Source organism: Hemiscyllium ocellatum, unplaced genomic scaffold, assembly GCF_020745735.1.
Source record: "Hemiscyllium ocellatum isolate sHemOce1 unplaced genomic scaffold, sHemOce1.pat.X.cur. scaffold_2207_pat_ctg1, whole genome shotgun sequence".
NCBI classification, from domain to species: domain Eukaryota; kingdom Metazoa; phylum Chordata; class Chondrichthyes; order Orectolobiformes; family Hemiscylliidae; genus Hemiscyllium; species Hemiscyllium ocellatum.
The window spans coordinates 60,418-80,773 of record NW_026868009.1 but is presented as its reverse complement, the minus strand read 5'-3'; the positions used below and the strand labels follow the sequence as shown (position 1 = coordinate 80,773).

The window sequence follows — 20,356 nt, the reverse complement described above, 5'->3', positions numbered from 1 at the left end:
ACTGCAACAACCAACCATGTCCCTACTCTACCTATATCTCCAAAATGGTCACAACATCGAAGTCCCAAGTACCAACCCATGCTTCAAGTCCAATATTTCACCTGCTCCAATCACATCTCTAACTCAGAGAATGATGTGGTTTCCACTGAGCCATTGCTGATATTTAAGAACAAGCCTGTTGATGCATGGCCCCTTATCATTCCTGTTTGTGTTACAGATCAGGACAGTTTCATCCTCTATGCTGAGATTGACAGCAACAGAACAGGTAAATGGCTGCACCTTAAAGGTTTTGAGCAATTGTCTAATTGATATTCAGATTCTATAATCAAACTAAGAGAACATTTTGTCTTTGTTAAAGGTGGCAAGAGATTCACAAACAGTCTGTCAGAAGGCCGTGAGTCAACATTTGTTTCTATATTGAGAAAATGTATTGTTTGAGATCACTCCCACTCCCCCATATCTTTAAGAGCTGATTTCACTGTGGGTCTGGTTTCCTGAGGAGGAGTTGCAGTGTTGATGTTTGAAGCTGCAGTGGGAAACTGGTCAACTCATAGAATTCGTGCCTGGCCACCGTCAGAGAATCATCCCAAATGAGAACCCCCAGTTCAGTTTTAACTGACCTTGAATTCTCCCCTGATGAGGTCTTCATGATGCCAGTCTGACCCAGTACCATTCCCTCAGAAGACGTTTGTTGAAGGGTGGTCGGGTCTGATAAACGTGATTGAATTTTTAAGGAGTATTGAAGGATGGTTGATTGGGTGTTTGATATTGACCATCAATGCGGATGTTAGCAAGGTGTTTGGTGAAGTTCCACAAGGCAGACTGGTCACAGAATCAAAGGTTCATGGGATCCAGGGGAAAGTGGCGAGATTGATCCAAAGCAGGAGACATTGAGTTATTGTGAGTGGGTAGTTTTGTGACTGCGATGCTGTTCCGAGTGCCACTCAGGACTAGTTCCCTCAGTGTTCAGCTTCTATCAAAGTTTGGACATGTATGTAGGAGTCATGATTGAGAAACAAACAGACAAACTCAGCAGGTCTGGAGAAAAGAAATGGAAGAAAGCTACAACATGAAGGGACTTAGGGGCACTTGTGCACAAAACAAAGGTGCAGAAGAGATTGAGCAGGATGTTCCCTGATTTGGGTGTGTTAACTATCAGGAGAACTTGGTCAAACCTGGATTTATATTTGTGAGAGTATTGGAGGGTGAGGGGAGACCTGACAGAAATACATAAATTTATGAGAGGCAGGGATAGGGGGGACAGTCAGTTTTTTTTCAAAGAGTGGAGATGTCATATACAAGCGTCATAAATTTAAGGTGAATGAGGAAAAATTTGAGGGTGATTTGTGAGGATAGCTTTTAACAAAGAGATGGTAGGTGTCTGGAACAGGCTACCAGGGGAGGTGCTAGAAGCAGATCTGTGAGCAACATTTAAGAGCCATTTAGACAGGTCCATGAACAACAGGAATAGAGAGGGATGGACCATGTGCTGGGAAATGGGATTAGTTTAGAATGGCATCATGGTTTGTACTGACATGGAGGACCAAAGGCCATGTTCCTGCACTGTCCTGTTCCATGTTCTGTAGTCTATGTTTAGAGAGACAGGAACCGTCAACACATCTAAAACCCAGGAGAAAGTGTGGACTGCAGATGCTGCAAATCAGAGTCAAAATGTGTGGTGCTGGAAAAGCACAGCTAGTTCGGCAGCTTCCAAGAGGCAGGAGAGTCGATGTTTCAAGTATAAACTCTTCATCAAAAATGAGTCTTCTGCTCCTCGGATGCTGCCTGACCGGCTGTGCTTTTCCAGCACCACCCTTTTTGACTTCGACATTTAAAACTCACTTGGATGAGGATTTGAATAACATGAGTCTCCAGGGCTATGGACCAGGAGCTGGGCAGTGGGATGTTCTAGAGAGCCCTTTATCAATCAACACATATACAATGGGCTGAATAGCCTCCTCTTCTTGTTCAGGAAGCCTTCCAATATAAATCAACAGAAAATGCTGGAGAAACTCAGCAGGTCTGGCAGCATCTGTGGAGAGAAACCAGAGTTAAAATTTCAAATCCAGTGATCCTTCTTCAGAACTGTCTGTAGCTGGAGGAAAATGGTATCTATGGTAAAGACAGGTGATGGAGGAGGGGAAAAGGAGTGAGCAGATAGGGGGAGATGGAGCCCAGAGGTAGTGAATGGAAGTCAGATCATCAAAAGGATGCCAGGGAGAATGAAAAGCTGATAGTGGAGACAATAAGTTGGTGAAAATGGTTTGGCTGTGCTGAAAACAACTCATGTCATGACAGGGCCTGAGGTGTGAGGATGGATAAAGCACATGGAATGATGTGTTCTGGCTGTAAAAGTATTTAGAACTCAATACTGAGGCCAGGAAGCTGCAGGGTGCCCATGTGGAGAATGAGATGCTGTTCTTCCACCTTGCACTGAGCACCGCTGGAGTGCTGTGGAAATGGTGGTTAATGATCCTCTGGATGTGGATGTGGGTGGGATGATAGATGAGGGCAAGGCAAGGGAAGGGAAGTGATGAGGGCAGAAATGCAGGAGATGGGTTGGACACGGCTGAGGGCCTTGTCAACCGTGGTGATGGAGAATCCTTGGTTGAGGATAAAGCTTGACATTTCGGAGGACCCCTGTGCAGAATGTGGCCCCATCAGACAGATGCGGTGGGCTTGGAGAAACTGGGAGAATGGAACAGAGTCTTTACAGGAAGCAGGGTGTGAGGATGGGGAGTCAAGGTAACTGTGGGAGTCAGTGAGTTTGGAATGAATATTGGTGGCCAGCCTATCCCCAGAAATAGAAACAGAGATGTCAAGGAAGGGAAGGGAGGTGTCAGAGATCAGGTGAAGGTGAGAACAGGGTGGATATTGGAAGTGAAATTGATCACTTTTTCCAATTCTGGATGAGAGAGGGAAGCAGCACTGATGATGTCATCGACATACAGGAGAAAGAGTTGTGGGAGTGGCCTGAGGAGGCCTGGAATGAGGAATGTTCCACTTGCCCCACAATGAGAGAGGCATAACTGGGGCCCAGGTGGGTACGTGTGACCACACCAATGAAGAGGAGGTGGCTGGAGCTCACTAACCAATAATTCTGACACTGACATAAAGTGGCAAAAGAATCATGGATGTAGTTGGGAAGGGCTGGACAAGGGGCGGAAAAATTGAGTGAAGGTCAGCAGAGATAAGTTCCCTCAGGCAGGAAGAAGCAGGAACCCTGGGTCTGCCTGGGCAGTCCAGCTATAGATTTTGGGAAGAAGGCAGAAGTGGGCAAGTCAGGATTGTGGGAATGTGAGCTTGGAGGCTATGGGGGTGGTGGGGAGATGCTGGATCAGATGAACTTTGTAACTGTTGTGGACACAACAGCCTGACACCAGTCAGTTTGGGGGACATAGGGGTGAATGGTGGAGGGCAGAGAAATAAAATGATCCATGTAATGTTAGCAGTTCTCGATGGACAGGTAAAATCTCCGGTGTGAGATGATTGATGATCATTTCAATCCGTTCAACCACAACACTGATTACTCTTCAAGTCACTTGTCTGTATCTTGCCTTCTTATCAGGAGTAGCTTCCTTGTTCCTTGTTACATTCAGTGTTAACTCTCTCCTGTATCCCAGGAACAGATCCTTGATGTTGTGTTGACTCCTTCTTCTCAGGGATGGCTAATGAACATGTTGCTTTTAATTCCTTGATAACAGTTTCTCCTTGTCCCTTTTATCTCAGTACCACTGCATTTCAGAAAAAAGTCATTGTTGATTCGTTTAAGCTCTGAATCATTACTAAAGTTCTGAAGTTTACATTCTCACAGCCCCTCATTATTCTAAACTCCAGGGGAAACAAACCCAGCCTGTCCTCCCTCTCCTCATGAGACAACCTCCTTCTCAAACTCAGAAACTCCTTTGAGCCAGCACCAATATCCTTCATTATGTACAGCATTTGAGATGTGATCTCAGAACTGCCTTGTATATCTAAAATAACATGTTTATGTTTATATCCAATTCCTCTTTTATTCAAGGATAGCATTTTATTAACCTTCCTGATTCCATGGTGTAAGAATGTACCTCCCTTTGTGACCTGATTCCCACCACAGGTTAGAATTCTGCAGTGGTTCTCCATTCACATATTTCTCTACTTTTTCCCTGTGTTTAGTGTGTCTGCCCTGCCCAATGTCTGTACTCTGTGATCAATACAGGCGAATCCAACTCTCCTGTTCAGTGCTTTAACCAGATGATGACATCATGATCACATTGTGGTTTGTGGCAGCTTGCAGTAAGAAATTAGTTGACTGCAAACATAAAAATAGAGCATCATCTGCTGTAAGGGGTTATTCAGTGCCCTGAGATCATGAAAAGTTAGGCGTAAATGCATTTATTTTCATTCTGGTAATGAGAAATGCAACAACCAGTTTGTGAAGAGTAATGTCCCACAAACAGCACTGTGTTCAATCAGTTAGCCTGTGTATTTTCATGATGTAGCCTGAGGGATGAGTGATGGTGAGGACACAATGATCTGGGTTGAGGGATGAGTGACAAGGACACGGTAGAGAGCTCCTCTGTTCTTCATTGAAGTAATGCATGTGGAATTGTTCACCTCCACCTGAGAGAGCAGGCCAGTGCAACCTTGAACATCTGAGCCACAAGATAACACTTTAGACATTGCAGCGCTCCATTCGAACTGCTCCGAAGTCTCAGCATTGATCTTACGTTGTAATCACTGGAATGGGGAATTGAACCCACAGCCTTCTAACTCCGAGGGGTATGTGGTGTCCACTGAGCTGTTGCTGATACCTAACAACACACCTACCAATAAATATCCCCTTATCATTCCTGTTTGTGTTACAGATCAGGACAGTTCCAGCTTCTGTGCCAAGATTGACAGCAACAGAACAGGGAAATGGCCGTACGTTGGTGGTTTTGAGCTTTTGTCTAGATCTGAGATGAGATGAGTGACTGGTGTGGACAGAACAGCCTGAGAGTATTCAGTTCAGTGGGAGAGAGGAGTGAATGGAGGAGGGCAGAGAAATACAAAGACCAGTGTCAGTTCTCAATGAACGAGACAAGTGCGGCTTAAAGGCCAGAGGGAGGGGTCCAGGTGGAGGAAGAGAGTTGGAGGTGGGTGAAGGGGTCTGTGGGATGGACAGAGGACTCCTGTCCAAAGAAATGGGCACTGAGGCAAAGGCAACGGAAGAAGAGATCAACATCATGTCGTGTCTGAACTTCAGTGAGGTGGGAGTGCAAAGTGATTAAAACTGAGACCTTTGCTGAGTACAGAACATTCAGCATCGGAGAAGGGATAGTGAATGTCCAACAAGAGGTGGAGGCAGGAGAATGGGGAGAGACAAGTGGGACAGTGGGTGGAGGAAGGTTCTAGAGGGGTGGGGGTACATGGTATCGGGTGAATGAGCCGGAGAATTAAGTCGAACTGGGGCTCAGGACAGCTTTGAGACAGTTGAAGGGGTGCTGATGGAGAGAGAGGTCAAGAGTGTGTACATGATGGCACATAGCACTGAGGGTGGGTCTCTGGATGTGGTGAGAGCAGCTGTCTGAGGAGAGAGCTGTGATCCTGGGTGGATTCAAAACACAAAGGACGAAACTCATTCACTGTTTATGTCAACGAATGACCCCATCCCGTCCCATCAACCCCTCTCATCCCAATAGCCTCAGTGCTAACACAAGCCTTTGGCCTTATCGAGAGGAGTGGGGACAAGGTAGGAGAGCAGAACTGAGCCAGAACCAGATCAGTTATGGTCTTAATGAATTGTGGAGAAAACTCAATGGGCCATAGGGCTTGCCCCTGCTGTGAAGTACGATGTACATATCTTCTTGAAATTGAAGCAGATGAGGTTCAAAGTTACTGGCTGTGTGGTTTGGGAATTGGCTTTGGGCCAGGAAGCAGAGCGCTGTGGTCTGTGGTTTTATTTCAGACAGGAGGGAAGTGTGCAGCGCTGGTGATATAACTCTCTTCTTGATCTTTGTGAGTGATCTGCACTCAGGGATACAGGACAAACTCCAATGTTTGCAGATGACACAAAATTCAAAACCCAGTGAAGAGTGAGGAAAGTGCTGACAGGCTCTGGGGCATATAGGCTGGTGAAATGGCTAGCCAAATGAAAGTTAACACTGGGAAGAGTGAAGTGACACATCATGATAGGAAGAACAAAGAGAGGTGTGATAAATGGTGTAATTTTACAATGGTTACAGGAACAGAAAGTTAGCAGAAATGCACATTGAGAAGTCTTTGAAGCTTGGAGGTTTAATGAAATGCATTAAAATAGGCAAAAGAAATGTTTGTTTTTATTGAATGCCAAATGGAGTAGAAAAGCAAGGATGGACATTTCCAAAACATCAGTTTGAGCCCAGCTGCAGACACATGACCAATTCTGTGCACTATCCTTTAAGGAAGATGTTTTTGTACAAAGCAGATGAATCGAATGGTTCCAGAGAAGAGAGACTTCAGTTCTTTGGAGGAACTGGTATTGTCTTTACAACAGAGAAGATTCAGGGGAGATTTGATTGGGCTGTGCCAATTCAAGAAGAGTCTTTCGAAAGCAAGTCATGAGCAACTGTTTCCAAAGGCAGGACAGTCAGTTAGTAAATGGATCCAGGTAAAGGTGGTGATGAAAGAACCAGAGGTCACATGACAGACTCAATGCAGCAGACCCAGGAAAGGACACGGGGTGTGTGACTAATTTCAATAGCTTTTTCAAAGGGCCAGCCCAGGCACAGGGGGCTGAGTGGTCTCCTCCTGTTATGTATAATGCAGTACAACGGGAAGACAATATTTCCTGTTTTGCTGCCACACTGGAGTGGCATTCCATAAGACACACGTGTGACATAACAGAGTTAACTCTGATCTGTACCTGTCAGAGACTGGAACAGTTACTTTGATTAGATTACTTACAGTGTGGAAACAGGCCTTTCGGCCCACCCAGTCCACACCGACCCTCCAAAGAGCAACTCACCCAGATCCATTCCCCTTTATTTACCCCTTCACCAAACACTATAAGCAATTTATCATGGCCAATTCGCTACCCTGCACATCTTTGGACTGTGGGAGGACATTGGAGCACCTGGAGGAAACCCATGCACACACAGGGAGAATGTGCAAATTCCATACAGACAGTTGCCCGAGGTGGGAATTGAACCCAAATCCCTGGTGTTGTGAGGCAGCAGTGCTGACCACTGTACCACTGTGGCACCCCTTAATCGCTCCGAGTCTCAGAACGATTTGTATTTAACAAGGTGATTGTGAATCGAAACATTATAAAACATCCTGCAAGCTGCAGTAGTTGGTTAATGAATTGAAGAAGTCCCAAACACACACAAAAAATGAAATGATTTCAAAAATATAGAGGCAAAAGCTTTTGAAGTTTGTGTCTTTGGAAGAACAGGGAATGTGTCTAAACACTGTTCAGTTTCCTGACCGTGAAGATGCAGTCACTGCATTCCTGTTTGTTACTGCAGTTACATGGGATCACCACCAGCTCCAAGTTCCCTTCCAAGCCACCCACTCTGTACTGACATGGAAATATATTGTCGTTCGCTCACTGTCACTGGGTCACACTCCTGGAATTCCCTCCCCAGTGGCATTGTGGGTCTCCCAACATTTACACCGACTGATGATGAAAGCAAGGACTTTTTGCTGCCTTGTGGAGAGCTTTGTTGTCAAACAGTCACTGCCATAGTTTCTGGAAGGTTGAGCTGTCTCAGCTGATCCAGTGTTGGATCTCTTCCCCAATGGGCATTGAGAAGCAGAGTGCCCTCGTGGTCACCTATGGGCTGGACTGAGACTGGCACTGATGGGCAGAGCCAGTGATGTCAGCCCTGGGCAACCTTTTGACGGAGGTGCTCCCAAGCTATCGAGAGTGCTTAATGTATCCCGGAGTCTTAGCATGTACAAGAGGTAGAATATTGAACTGACCAGTGATTTGTGTTTTGGTTTGGCAACACTCAAGCATTGGCCAAGTCCCTTGTTTGCAGCATTGAAGAGATCAAGGGTGGCTTGCTAGTCGGGTGCAGAATGTGAAAACAACAGTGATGTTATCAGTGCGTACTGCATCTTATGTTGGTCTGTTGTGGTCATTTTATCATTGGCATGGATGAGACTGAGGTTGAAGAGATTTCTGTCTGGGCCGTGTTTAATCCTGAAACCAGAAGTCAAAGCTGCTGTTTGGTAGATTATAGATAATATGGAGCTATCACACAGTGTTGCTTTACCTTGGTCATATTCCTTGAAGACATCCGTTCCTGAAGATGTCAAGTCATCCCAAAGCAATTGCAGAATTTGGAAGAAGTTTCTGGACATTCCAAATTTTAAGAATATGATTCATCAAGTGATTTACTGAGTCATCTGCTGTGATCAGGTTGAGAAATGTAATACAGAGTTCCTGGTGTTGTTTTTGACATTTCACTTGGATTTGTCTGACAACAAAGGCCATGTTGGTGATTCTATTGGAAGGTTTAAAGCTGTAGTGTGTCTTTGGAAGGATTCCCACAGCCACAGGAAGTAGGAGAGTCAGGAGAATGTGTATCAGGACGTTCTCCACTAAGGACAAGATGCTCCACCATTCAAGAGGATCATGTTTGAGCTTGTAGTTCAATACCACTTTCCTGCACTATCCCTTTACCCCTCAATGTTTTTAATGCCGGGAAACTATCAATCTCATTCATGAACATACTCAATGGTTAAGCTTCCACAGCTCTTTGATGAGAGAATTCCCAAGATTAACTGCTTCGAAACAACAAATTCCCCCTCATCTCAGTTCCAACCACCTATCCCTCATTCTGAGACTGTATTCCCTGGTTCAAGACAGTGTATGACACTCACTCTGTAACAAGTGAATCTTTTTGTTGATATGGAAATCCAATCCGTTCACCACATTCCAGGTGGGATCTCACCAAAGATCGATATAATTGCAGTGAGATGTCAGGAATTAAGGGAGGGCCACACCAGGAGTGAAGGAAGGCCTAAACCAGGAGTGAGGGAAAGCCTGAACCAAGAGTGAGGAAAGGCCTGCAGCAGGAGGGAGTAAGCTACCCTAGATCTCTTCAATGCTTCTAAGGGTTGTACCATTTACTGTATACTTCCCTCTTGCATTAGACCTTATGCATCACCACATGTCTCTCAAAATTAAATTACAACAGCCATTTCTGTGCCCAAGTTGACAGCCTTTATATGTCCTGCTGTATCCTCTGGCAATCTTCCTCACGATCCAAAGCTCCCTCAATCTTTGTGTCATCTGCAAACTTACTAATCATCCCACTTACAATATTCTCCAAAATATTTATAAGTGTTGTGAACTAACAGGGGTCCCAACACTGACTCCTGTGGATCACCAATGGTCACAGATTTCCAGTCAGAAAAACACCCTTCCACCACTACTCTCTGTCTTCTATGACTAAGTCAATTCTGCATCCATCTTACCACCTCTCCGCAGATCCATGTGGCTTCAATTTCAGTATCAGCCTGTCATGAAAATCTTTGTCAAAGGCCTTACGAAAGTCCATGTGGACAATATCTATCACCCTGTCATTGTCAATCATGAAACTTGCTCAAAAGGCTGAATCAAGTTTCTGTGACATGACCTTCCTGCACAAAACCATGTTGCCTCGTGTTAATAAGAAGATATTTTTTTCAAATTGAGTATAGCCAGTCATTAAGAATCTACTCCAATATTTTCCCTACCACGGACGTAAGGCTCACCAGCCTGTAAGTTCCTGTATTATCCCTGTTGCCCTCAAACAAAGGAACAATGGTGGCTCTTCTCCAGTGCTCTGGGACCTGTCCTGTGACTAAACAGAATCCAAGGATTCTGTACAAGCTCCCAACAATTTGCTTCCTCACCTCGATGAGTCAGAGGAGGCAAATCTCTGTGTCTTTAAAATAAAATATCTGTTTCTGTACCCTCCATTTACCAAAGTAAATGGAAAATCATCCTGTACAATGTTTCTAAATGCATATTTGCTGCAGTGCAATCTTTGAGACTGGCTGCTGCTTTCCATCACTTCCTGATGACATTGGCTTCCTCTTTGAGCATGTGGCACCTTGTAGCCCTGTATAAATCTGCTCACTGACAGCCCCTCCCATTCTTCAACAATTACTGTACCTTACAGCAGTGCCCTTTTGTGGGACTGGAGTCACATGTCGGCCAGACCAGGTATGCAATGGGATGCATTGAAGAAGGAAATAAGGAGAGTACAGGGCTAAAGGGTGGGACCAACAAATCCAGTGAACCTTGAATACTGAGGAATACACAGCATTGGATGAAGGGAAAAGGGAGGCTTATGGCAGATACTGAGAATTCAAAACAGGAGCAATTTCTGGAGGATTATAAAATGTGCAAGTGGGAACTTAAAGTGGAGATTCAGAGTGCTTAAAGGAAATATGAAAGTATACTGACAGGTAATATAAAGAAACATTCAAAATATTTAAAGGAATATTCATGGTAAAAAGACAACAAAAACCATGGTTGTAATTGAAACTTGAACCCAGAAGATGTATGTCAGGCTGTAATTGACAGCTTTATGTTGCTGTTCAGGTGTGAGAGGGATGATTTTGGTGTAGAAATCAGGGAGATAGTCTGTGACAAGGTTAAAGAAATGAACATCGAGAGGAATTGCTGAGTGGTATGGACGGCAAAAAGTAGATAAATCTCCAGGGCAGGATGAAATGTATCTCAGGTTGTTGAGTGAGGCAGGGGAGAAAATAGCAGGGGTTTTGGAAATAATTTTCCATTCCTCTCCGGCTGCAGGAGAGGTGCTGGAGGACAGGAGGACAGCCAGTGTGGTACCTCAAGAAGGGAACAAGGGATAAACCAGGAAACTTCAGGCTAGTCAGTCTTAACTTAGTGTCAAAATGTGTGGCAGATCAGGTTATTGAACGGCTTATGCCCAAAACATCGACCGTCCTGCTCCTCAGATGCTGCCTGACCTGCTGTGCTTTTCCAGTGCCACACTGTTCAACTCTGACTCTCCAGCATGTGCAGTTCCCACTTTCTCTCAGTCTATACTCAGTGGTGTGGAAACTGTTCGAGGTAATTCTGAGGGACGGAATGGATCTGCATTTGGAGAGACAGGGATCAATCATGAACATGGATTTGCTCAGGAGGTCATATCTTAACAACTTCCCTGAATTTGTTTTGAAGAGGTTACCAGATGTGTAGACGCGGGGAATGAATTTAATGCCATCTTTTTAATGCAAAGGGAGATAGATTTTAAAAGAGATCTTATTGAATGATGGAGCTGGCTCGAGGGGCCAGATAGGTAGCATCTGCGGTGCAGGAGAATTGACGTTTCGAGTATAAGCCCTTCACCAGGAAGGATCTTTCTTCCTGATGGAAGGCTTCTTCCCGAAATGACGACTCTCCTACATCTCAGATGCTGCCTGACCGGCTGTGCTTTTCCAGCTCCACACTCTTCGACTCTAATCTCCAGCATCCGCAGTCCTCACATTCTCCTCGAGGGATCAGACAGCCCTCTCCTGCTCCGATTTCTGATGTTCTTGTGTCTTCTTGGACTTCGGCAAAACTTTTGACCAGGTTCCATATGGGAGAACGATAGCAAAGGTGAGAGCCCATGGGATCCAAGGAAATTTGGGGCAAATTCGATGCACAATTTACTGACTGGCAGGAAACAGAGGATGATGGTTGAGGGACATTTTTGTGACTGGAATGAAGAAGGGTTGATCAATATGGTTCCAGATGATAAACAAATAGTTGTGGTGGTAAATATTGAGGAGGATAGCCTTAGATAACAAGAGGATCTATACGGGCTGCTCAGATAGATTGATCAGTAGCAAACAGTATTCAACCTGGATAAGCGTGAGGTGATACACTTGGGCAGGACAGAAAAAGCAAGGGAAGACATAATGAGCAATAGGACCATGGGAAACACCAAGGATCAGAGTGACCTTGGTGTACATGTACACCAGGAGAAAGTGAGGACTGCAGATACTGGAGATCAGAGCTGAAAATGTGTTGCTGGAAAAGCGCAGCAGGTCAGGCAACATCCAAAGAGCAGGAGAATCAACGTTTCGGGCATGAGCCTGAAGAAGGGCTCATGCCCGAAACATCGATTCTCCTGCTCATAGGATGCTGCCAGACCTGCTGCGCCTTTCCAGCAACACATTTTCAGTACATGTACACCAGTCCCTTAATGTATCGGGACAGGTGGATAACGTGGATAAAAAACCCTATGGGATACTTCCCTTTATTAGTTGAAGCATAGAGCTTAACTCAGAGCAGTGAGGTTATGCTGGAACTGGATGAAAAATTGGTTAGGTCACAGCTAAAGAATTGTGTGAAGTTCAGGAATCCATATTATGGGAGGGATCTGGAGAGGGTACAGAGCAGATTTGCCAGGATGTTACCTGGGCTGGAGAGTTTCAATTCTGAAGAGAATTTGGATAGATTGTTTTCTCCAGGGAGGAGGAGATTGAGAGGAGACATGATTGAAATGCTTAAAATTATGAGGGACATAAATACGGTTGAATTGAAAATTATTTCCCCATGATGGAGTGATCAGTGACCATGGGACATTAATTTAATGTACGGGGCAGGGTGTTTGTTTTTATTCATTCATGAAACATGCATGTCACTGGCTGGCCAGCATTCATTGGCCATCCCTTGTTGATCTCTTGAGAAGATGGCGATGAGCTGCCTTCTTAAACCGTGACAGTCCACGTGCTGGAGGTTGACCCATAATGCCTTTAGGGAGTGAATTCCAGGATTTTGACCGAACAAGAGTGAAGGAGTGATGATATATTTCCAAGCCAGGACGGTGAGTGCCTTGGAGGGGAATTTGCAGGTGGTGGTGTTCCCATTTATCTGCTGCCACTGAATGTTTAGCTGGATGTTATCGTGGGTTGGGAAGGTGATGTCTCAGGATCTTTGATGAATGTTAGAGGTTTATCGGAGATGTGAGGGAAACCTTTTCACTCGGAGGAACGGGAATCTGAAAGTCATTGCTTTTAAGGGTGACACAGGCATGAAACCCTCATAATGTTTAAGGTCTGTTTAGGTGCAATGTTGATGTATAAAGTATTGGGACAACTGCTCGATAATAGAATTGGAATGGGTAGATGGTTGGTTTTGACCAGCATGGACTCAATGGGCCAAAGGGCCTTTTACTGTGCTCTACATCTCTATGACTCTATGATCAAGACCATTAGGGGTCGTGTGGTACAGTGGTAATGTCCCTCCTTCAAAGCCAGGAGGTCTCCGTGAAGTCCCACTTGATCCAGAGGTGTGTAATAATATCACTAATCATTTTGTTTGGAAAATATCTCCAGGAAAGTATTACTCACTTGAAATACCTGGGAATGGGTGTCAAAGTGCCACATCTTAGCATGGTGAGGGGATGGTAAGTGGGTTCTGGAAGGGGGAGCATAAAAGGGATGCCTTAGCAAGGGACACACTTTGAATTTAACCCCCAATAAGTTCCCTCATGTAAACTGTGATCCCCAATATCTCTGAGACACTGTGAACCGTGATTCTTTAAAATCATGGACCGACTGGATGTACATTGTGAAGGACCAGGATGTGTTTCCCTCTGCAATGGAAGGGATTGGCTCAGAGTGCTGGGTGCAGGGTTTGTAACCTGAACCATGGGACTGTGGGAAAATTGGAAACCCTGGCATAGGGTTGGGAACTGTGGAATGAGGAAACCCGTGGGAAGGCATCTGAGACTTCCCGACTTGGAGAATGTGGAAAGATCGTTTATGCTCTTCTTTTCTTGAGAATTTCAATCAAATCATCCCAAACCTTCCAGTGCAACAGGATACAAACATAATTTGTGATCCCACACCTTGTAATTTAACTCTGTGAGATCTGATGTCATCATTCTGCACCACACCCTTTCTCAGGTCAGAATATCCTTCCCAAGGTGTGTTGCCAAGAACGGCTCGTGAATTGAAAAAGGCATAAAATTAAAGATTATCCTTCTCAGGTTCAAATTCTTCCACAGCATTGGGTCTGTCATCCTTATACACTCACAATATTTCCAAATCTGGCCCCTCCACGTCGCTTCCTGTAAATGTAAACTCACCATAGTCCCAGAGGGCATCGGACTGTTCTCTCATTAGAGAGGAAAAGCTAGGCAAACGTGAGGACTGCAGGTTCTGGAGATCAGAGTCTAGATTAAAGTGATGAAGGGCTTTTGCCCGAAATGTCGATTTTCCTGCTCCTTGGATGCTGCCTGACCTGCTGTGCTTTTCCAGCACCACTCTAATCTACGCTCATTAGAGAGAGATGTGTGGTGGTGGTTTCACCGGACTGTAATAGTAACATCACTGAGGTCTAATTTTCAATCTCCAAGACTGTGAGAATCCCTGTCCAAACCTCTCCAACTCTCTTTCCCCCTCTTAAGTCGCTCCTGAAGACATGCGTGTTGGAACACCACCTGTCCAAATAACTCCGAATATGGTTTGATGTCTGATTCTCATGCAGTTCATTGAACATTTTCCAATGGTAAAGCTGTGATGTGAATCCAGGATTGTGTATGATTCTTTGATTCCAGAGTCAGAAAGCTAATGCAGTAAGGCAGTTTCAGAGTGAATCCTGTTTGTATTACAGCTCAGCCTGACTCCTGTACCTATGCCAGCATCGTGTTTGACAGCAACAGACAAGGTAACCAGCTACATACTTTTTTTCCCACATAGTGGTATTTCTAAACATTTAAAATACATCCTCCTCACTAACAGACTATTCTCTTTCATTTCAAGGTGACAAAACTCTCCGGGTTGCTGATTCAGAAGAGAGTGAGTCAGGTTTGTCCTTTCCGAATCCTAATCCTAATTCTTTCTCCTTTCCCAATCCCTGAAGCCCATTGTCCGATGTGTGGGACAGTGCTAGTTGAGCCTGGGTGATCCATTTCCTTGTTATTTGAGACCCCAACTTTGGGTGGCGCCATTATGGAGATTTAATCACATGACCTTAAAGCCCCATTCCCTCACCACGATGCTGTTGTCATTGGCCCGTCAATCTATTCATCTTCATTAGAGTGTTCCTTTACTCCACCAATCAGAAAGCAAACAGTCTCTCCACTATCCCATTGGATGATACTTGACTGTCTCTCAAAAAGCTTGTCTCTCCCAATGTATTTGTGAGCGTCATCAAGAGAATGAGGGGAAAATGTACAACTGATGGAGTAAATATTTCCCTTTCCTGTAACTACTCTGATAGTGATGGGACTGATATTTGGGTAAATATGCCCCTTTCCTGCATTTACCTTTAAACTGAATTTATAATTATCATCAGCTCTGATTTCTGTCTCTTTCTAGCGGATGTAACCTATGCAGCTGTGGTGAAGACACATTAGGAGCGAATAAGAACTGAGGTTGCGTTGTTTCTCAGATCAAATTCAAGGAACGTGATGGAACTTACCGGCTCAAAACTTGGCATTACTATTCTTCAAAATTGTTTTTTAAATTTTTTTAAAAATTGTGCCTTTTTATCTTAGTGTATTTTTAATTGTGGACTGAAAGGCATCAGAATTGTTGAAAACCAAAGATTGTTTAAGGGATACTGCACACTTTTGAAAGCAAGTAACCTGACACTCATTGTAACTGTTGTTTACACAGCTGCTGGGTCAGACAGCAACAGAAGAAGGTGCAGACGAACTGGAGACATGCCCATGTACAACTGGCGATTCAGCCAGAAACAAGTATCTGATTGGTCTTTGTACTAAAGACCAGTAATCAATGACAAAGACCATCTTGCTACCAATGACTATGTGATTGGTTCCCAGCTAATTGAACAGGTTGTGGATATGAACATGACAGGGAGAAGCCATCTGACCTCCACCTTCTGAGGAGCTGTTCATCATCAGCTCTGTTCCGGCAGGAAAATCTCCTTTAAATCTGAGGATAACCAGCTGATTGTCTTTTCCTTCAGCAGTTGCAGTAAGTTCTGACCTTTAATGAGTAAGTCAGACCTTTTATAAACCACACACTCTATCTCTAGTAAACCAGTGACAGCATCTGGAGAAGCAGCATTCTGATCAGCACAAGAATCATCTCAGCAGATCCCGCGAACAGGGATTGACGAAACTGTTTTCTGTGATTGATGTTTATTTTCTGTGTGTGTGTGTGTCTGTGTGTGTGTGTGTGTGTGTGTGTGTGTGTGTCTGTGTGTGTCTGTGTGTGTCTGTGTGTGTGTGTCTGTGTGTGTGTGTGTGTGTGCATACAATATGTGCTTGCTTTTAAGGGGACTTGATTCATGAGCATCTTAGAGTTTTAACTAATGTTGTTATAGCTCAATGGTCCATCATTTTTGTGTGGAATTAGAGTCTATTTATGTGTGATAAATATTTATCCTTGTGAAGAACCGAAACCTAGTCTGTGCCTTCTGTCATCTTTAGTTTAAAACTCAGGAGAAACTAACTTTTGTGACAATTCAGGGAATAATGCAACTTGATTTCCAACATGTTACCTCAGTGAGGCAGAACAGTATCCATCCATATGTAATAGACCACATTTGGAATATTGTGTCCAGTTCTGGTCGCCCTGCTATAGTAAAGATACAGAGGGTTGGGAGAGGGTGCAAAGAAGGTTTACCAGGATGCTGCCTGGACTGGAGAGCTTGCCTTATGAATAAAGGTTGAATAAGCTCGGACTTTTCTCTCTGGAGAGAAGGAGGAAGAGAGGAGACCTGGTCAAGGTGTACAAAATAATGAGAGCAATAGCCAGAGACTCTTCCCCAGGGCAGGATTGACTGGTACGAGAAGTCATAGTTTGAAGACATTAGGTGTAAAGGAGACGTCAGAGGCAGGTTCTTTACACAGAGAGTTGTGAATACGTGGAATGCATTGCCAGCTGTGGTGGTGGAAGCAGAGTCATTGGGGACTTGCCTTAAAGGGTCAGTTTCAAGTACCCTACCACACAGAGTGCACAGCAGGGGGGTAACCACAGGATGTCCACACTGTTCTAATCTACTTAACTGAACAAAGAATTCTCAAGTACTTGCCTTAATGGGTCAGTTTAAGTACTTTACAGATAAAAACAAATGAACTATCCCAACCACTGAAAGCAGCAATGAATTGATAAGTGCATCCTGGATTGTTTAATGTGATGAAATAGCTCTTGCTCGCGGTCCGTGGTTACCCTGGGGAGAGATCTGTTGTTATCCTTGTTTAATAGCTGAACTGTTTTGACACAATACAATGGATATGCTCAGGATGTATATGACCTAACCCTCCCCTACTTTTTTTTTAAAACAAAAACAGAACATGGTAATGTGAATCCCAGGTGGAATGTTAGATTGGGTTTCGATGATTATTAGGCTCCAACCTTGGTTTCTAGCGGTAGAGATTAGGACTGTTTAAATGAGCTGACCATGATGTGGTTAGGAGAAAAACAAAATCTGAGACGAAGTGGTCATGAAGATCAATGTTTCAAAGACGAGTGAATGTGTCGGGGCTTGCAAGAGATCAATCATTGAAATATGAATGAAAATGAAGCTGGCCTGACTGACAGAGACCAGTTTTAAATGTGGGTCATAGAAATGAAGATGAAAGTGAAGGTACCATGAAGAATCTGACTTGGAGATTCTATCCAATGAGCAGAAAATTGAAGAATTATAACTTGGTTAAATTCCTCAGCGTGCAGAGGAATAAAGCTGGAAGAGGTGTGAGCTGCATGACAGTTTTGATGAGCAGAAACAGTTGCATCTTCCCTTGAGTGGCTGTCAGGAGCTGTTTCATCACTTGGATCATTGAATCAGTGCATTTGTCAAAGAGACACCAAACAGAGAGTCTGAATCCTCTGTCTCTGGGGTGTCTGTATCAAATCCTCCCTGTTCTCCTATTGGTGTGCTATCCGTCCCCCTATTGGAGAAATGTGGAATTGCCACCTGGGAGTTTACGTCAGTTTTGTTTAGTCTGTAATTCTCTCGGTTCCCAGACATGGGCTGTGCCATGCCCCCTATTGGAGACATCTGGAATTACCGTCTGGGAGTCTGAGCTCGCCTGCTCTGGGTTTCCCTGTTGGTTTACTATCACTCCCCCTATTGGAGTCATCAGGAACTGCTGCGTGACAGTCTGAGTGAGTCTGTTCTGAGTGAGTCTCATGTCCATGGTGCGGAGATACCGTTAAGTGTCTGAGTTATACTGAGTCGGGAATGTTCAGTTTGCCGATCTGTCAGGGGGTTCTCGGGAATCTGTGACATTTCCGTGTTGTCACTGGGTAATGTGTGATGCCAATCTGTTGCACACTCTCCTATTGGGTCATTTAAACTGGTCGGGGGTCCCTTGGATATGGAATCTGCTACTGGTGACAGTGATGGAAGTGTATCATTTCCATCAGGGGTGGGTGCCCTGAGGATGTGTTATGGGGTGTCCTTGGTCTTGTTATTTGGTCTGAAACTGTGTCATCTGCCTTCCATATACTAAGGTGGTGAGAGTGGCTGTGTTGTGTGCCAAAGGCTTTTAACTGGTTTCTGTGGTACCAGCCAGTTTTACCCATGGCTAGTAGAATCTTATAGACTGAGGGGCTAGCTTTATCCACCACCATAAGTGGATTGGAATATTTAGGGGAAAGGAAGGAACTTGGCTCATAGACCTGGAGCATTACTTGCTATCCAGTGGGGTACTCGATACGGTTAACTTTGCGATTGAAGTAAGCCTTGCTTAGTTTCTTTCTCGTCCCTAACTGGATGGCTACTGCCAGCTAAGTGCCTTTGCTATTGTGGGTGAGGTGCTGTCCAGCTTTTTGTCGGGGAGGTCAGTGAGGCAGGCTCTGATAGGTCAAGTCCGAACAGGGAGACAACCCCTTTCATGGGTCAGCCTGTCATCAGTTGAGGGGTGGGTGGTATCTCCTCACCATGAGGACAAATGGAAGCACTGTCTCCCAGGTTTTGTTATTCTGTTGCACTGTTTTCCTCATCATCCCTTTCAGTCCGTGGTTCATTCTGCCTGTGATCCCACTGGATTGGGGGTGGTAAGTGATGTGGAATTCCTGTTTGATACCAAACATGGTCAACACATTTTGCATTACTCGGCTAGTGTAATGGGGTTCCCTGATCTGACTCGATACTGCAGGGTCAACCCCATCTCGTGAACACCTGTTGTGTGAGGATCTGGGCTGTTGTTCTCACTGTGTTTGCCCCAATGGGAAATGCATCGATCCGTTTTGTAAAAGTGTCGATGATGTCATGGATGTAGGTGTATCTGTTTTCACATGGAGGCAGGGCACCTATAGAGTCATCTTGGAGGTTTGTCCAGGGCCCTTCCACTGGACGTGCGTGCCAACACAGTTCTTCAAGTGTTCTGTCACAGCCTCAATTCCCTGGTGACCATGCCATCATGGAATTGGTAAATAATGTGGTTCCTGTCCTGAGTCAGGACTTACATAGACTCCTGCATTTGAACTAACCCATCATGTACTTGCAGGGAATCTTTCCACCTAGCTTAGCCATCTGGATAAATCCCTGCCACAATCTGTTTTAACGGGTCATCATGATGTTGCTCTTGTCTAAGGTCTTCTACGTTAGTCTGACTTACAATGACTGCATTGGCCTGCTCACCTATAGGTAGCTGCCACAATTTCCAACATGAGTCCTTTTTTTGGAGAATTCACCTGCTCTGTGGTTACCTTCTGGGGATGTCTTGTGGTGGTGTTTAACTTTAATTATACTGTATTGCCTTCCACGGGCAGACTGCAGTCTGTACTGAAATAAAGGGGACTGTTGGTAGTGATTTCCCATTGGCAGAAATTAAACCTTTGCTTCCCAGAGTGGTAAGAATTCAGTGAGGCTGTTGCACACACACATGCTGTTAGAGAATATATATCTGTGGGTGGAGGAACAGGTTGGAGTGGCTAACTACATAAGCCACAGCTGCTAGTTCCACAGCCTGGTCACTGAGATGGTTGGGTAATTTTCAGTCTATTTCAACCAATAGCTGTCCCTGAGTGTTGGTCGTGTATATCCCACAGCAGGTGATCCACATGCCATCCTGTCCAGTGGAGGCTCCACCTACAGAAATTCCGATGGCTGTGTCTGCTTGGTTATTCTCTTGTCTCATCCCTAACCGTTTTCCCTGCTGTTTGGGTCATAAAAGGGCCGGTAGGGTGTTTTGTGGCTGTGATTTGGCAGTCATGTGGGTCTCCTCCATAATTCAGGACATCAGCTAGGAAGCTGGGCACCTTGGTACGTTTGACCGTGATGTCCCGACTCTGAAGCAGTGGAGTCCATTGTGTGGCTCAAATCTGTCTCACCGAGCCATCTTTGATTGGGCTGTCCAGCAGGAGCTGGATTGGTGTATGTTCAGTCAGTATGGTCAGTGGGTTTCAACCAATAATGTAGTCAAAGTATTGGCCTGCCCAAAAGACTGTGTGGTGGTGCCATTCCCACATGGAA

General features: G+C 44.7%; 1 long non-coding RNA gene across 1 annotated transcript; it reads left to right on the top strand.

Annotated features, from left to right (window-relative positions):
- Positions 1-209: 209 nt before the first annotated feature.
- On the top strand, positions 210-16,283 carry LOC132811438 (uncharacterized). Its single transcript, XR_009643258.1, has 5 exons — positions 210-265; positions 359-394; positions 14,576-14,629; positions 14,725-14,769; positions 15,283-16,283. It is a non-coding gene; the product is annotated as an uncharacterized LOC132811438 (long non-coding RNA).
- The last annotated feature ends 4,073 nt before the right edge of the window (positions 16,284-20,356 follow it).